This window comes from Octopus bimaculoides, chromosome 29 (assembly GCF_001194135.2).
Source record: "Octopus bimaculoides isolate UCB-OBI-ISO-001 chromosome 29, ASM119413v2, whole genome shotgun sequence".
Classification (NCBI taxonomy): domain Eukaryota; kingdom Metazoa; phylum Mollusca; class Cephalopoda; order Octopoda; family Octopodidae; genus Octopus; species Octopus bimaculoides.
This window is the reverse complement of record NC_069009.1, coordinates 10,564,999-10,568,339: the sequence shown is the minus strand read 5'-3', so window position 1 is coordinate 10,568,339 and position 3,341 is coordinate 10,564,999.

The window sequence follows — 3,341 nt, the reverse complement described above, 5'->3', positions numbered from 1 at the left end:
TATAATGGTGTGTGCTAGAGTGTATTAGAGGGAATTTTATTTAAGAAACATTATCATTATTATTTTTTAAGTGTGCTACTGTTTAACCGGGTTCCTCTAGTTTGAACGTTATAATTAATATCTTAATTTTTTTTTTCTACGGTATGATTTCATTCTTTATTTATTTTGATGATTATTGCTCTAACGGTTTTTTAAAATTTTATAGCGTTCTAAATTGATCAGTAACTGAACTTTATAGTATACAATTTTTAGGTTTGAGTTGATTTGCTGTTTGCTCGTTCCTTGCACATTTGTGGTGAATGGTTGTGTACCATCTAATACCTTTTCATCCAGTTTTGTATATTTTCATGGGTCAATTATATGTTCCTTTAACTTTCTTCGTTCACGCCATTCTTGATTTACCTGTTCATGTTCGTGACAGTAAGTAGACCATAAGTAATTTATTTTGCTCTTCCAAAGAGGTCGGCTGTGTTCTGTCAGAAAGTTACTGAGGCCAAATTACGGCTCCGGAAAAAGCTACAGCTGTTCGAATGAGAAAATGGCCGATAGAAATTTAAGAATATATTGAATATATTGAATGTTGTGATACGATTTCCCGTGCCCCATCGAATTTTATGAGCTGCCTCCACATAACTCTATTTCTATGTGAAAAAAAGCTGATGCAATGAATACCGTATACATACGTCTTGTAGCCTGCAGCTTTGACGTTTTAAAATGTTTCTCTAATGAAATGTATATAACTGAAATAAAACAACTGACTCATGGTTTACGAGTCCAGATAAGTGTTCAACCCAGCTCCCTGTGATTTCTGTTATTTTCTAAATAGAGCAGAAGACTTCTTGGAAAGCCAAGGAGCTGATACAGAGCTCCAAGTCCCATAATCTTGCTTCATAAATGGTAAAGCTTCTTGCTGTCATTTTCATCAGCAGCAGCTTGAAAATCACGAGCAAGATCCTCCTACGAAGTGTTCTGCATCTTCATGAGAGATCGCTGCAGTAGTGATTTTACACTGATATAGTGTGCATGTGCTAGATTTCGCTGCACAGCTGAAAGTCCTCTGTGCAGTAATGCTTTGTGGGTAGGGTGCATTACAACTGATAGTCGCTGAACTTCAGCATCGTTTTCATTAAACTAGTCTCTGTGTTGTATATCTCTGTGTTTCAGCGGTACATTCAAGGACCTGGTATCGAAAATCTTCCCATACTCTAGTATTTTCAATGCTGGACAACCGAGCCGGAAGCTCTTTCTTCAGTAGAGCATCATATATCTTGTAGACATTCACACGCTAAGGAATGCTGACTGGCCCTCTTCTCTCTTTCGCTCTAATCATCATCTAGAACTTTGTTCGCACCATGCTGTGTTCTATCCAGAGTTCCGATCCATGAAAGGATGTGATATTACAAATGTCACAGATGTCACGCTTGCGGATGATGACATAATCCAGCCAGTGCCGAACTTTAGACTATGGATGCATCCACTTTGTTGTGCGATCGCCTTTGAGGATAAAATAAGTGAGGACGATGGAAAATCGTCGTTTATCGTAAAGTTCCAGCAGCATGAGACCATTGCTATTCATTTTCCCTAAACGAAAACGTCCTAGAGAGTTCCATGTCTGTCAGTCTGCACCAACTCTGGCATTGAAATCTCCAGTAAAATGTCTTTATCAGAATTGTGGATGTTCCTAAGTATGGCTCTCAGCTAGGTATAAAATATAGTTTTATCTTCATCACAACCAGACAGAATAGGTGTATAGGCACATATTAGAGCTGCAAACCGCCAACATTTAAGGTGCAATCGTAGAGTTATTAGACATTCATTTATAAAAGCAGGAAGCTTCTTCAACTACTTAACGATATCACATCGAACTGCAAAGCCAATACCGGCCTCTCTATACTTCTCCTTCTCCCTTCCAAAATAAGTGTATGCAGCTCCTACTTCCTCAAGCTGACCATCACCTTCTAAATGCATCTATGAATGTGCAGCTATATCAATGTTATAGGGGTTCAGCTTGCGAGCAACAAGTGCAGTGCAACTTTCAGGCCGAAAATCACTTTTGTTATCCAGCAGAGTGTGCACATTCTAGCATGAAATGTTCAAGTTCCATTCAGATTTAGTAAATAGATCCCATTGTTTTTCGAGTGTAGGGTGGCCATCCATCAGTCCCGCTAAACTGACCAGATACAGAAAGGCAGGTTGGAGCAAAGGTAATGGCCGATTTTTTAGAAAACATCTTTAAGAATGTCACAACATGTGAATTATACATTTTCCTTTCAGATTCTGATTGCATTAGCCATAATCTTGTGCTACATTTGCACCCATTTTCCTCACATTTAATGATCGCAAATGCAAGCACAACGGCAATGTCTTTTCAGAGAGTTTATGGAGATAATGTAGTGTGCGGTAGAAGTTGCAGGAGATAGTTTTCTCGTTTCAGAAGTGGGGATTTGAGTTTGAAAGACAGGCCAAAATATGGTCGTTCAAAACAACTTGATTACGAAGAGGCGAAAGCTGTTGTCACAGAAGATCCAACCGATAGTTATAGAAAACTTTGACGAACAGATTAACGTAGCCTATATAATTGTTCTGTGTCAACAGAAAATGATCGGAAAGGTTTTAATGGTTGGAAAATGGGTCCCGAACGAACTGTCTCCAGAGAATCTGCAACAGCGTGTTGCTTGTTGTCTTTCATTGCTTTCAGGACACCTGAAAGAACGATTTTTAGGAAGGCTTGTTACAGGTGATGAGAATTGGATCCTTTGCCATAACTTTAAACGCCGCCGATCGTGGATCAGTTGAGGAGGGACATTTATTCAATAACCAAGAAGAGGTCTTCATCAAAGGAAGATCATGTTGAGTGAATGGTGGGATATTGAAGGAATTGTCCATTACGAAGTTAGGTAAACACCGCTAATCTCATTGTTTGAAAGCTAATGCTCGTCCTCAGTCAACACGACTGACCAAAGATCTCTTGGAAGAGATTGGGTGGGAAATTTTGCTTCATCTTCCCTATTCTCCAGACCTTGCTTCTTCCATTTATCACTTCTTTAGAGGATTACGGAATCATTTGAATGGTCTTAGTTTGACATCAAGAGAAGAGGTTGAAAATGAGTTGGATTCACATTTCGCATCAAAACTTAAACAATTTCACAAGCGTGGCATTTATAAGCCTGTTTACAGATGGAATTAAGTTCTAGAAAGCAATGGAAATACTGTCTGAATCATAGGCTTCTTCATTTCCAGTAGACACCTGAAAATCGTCCATCACCTTTACACCAGCTTCATATATATTCAGGTATATATATATATATATATATACCTGAATATATATGAAGCTGGTGTAA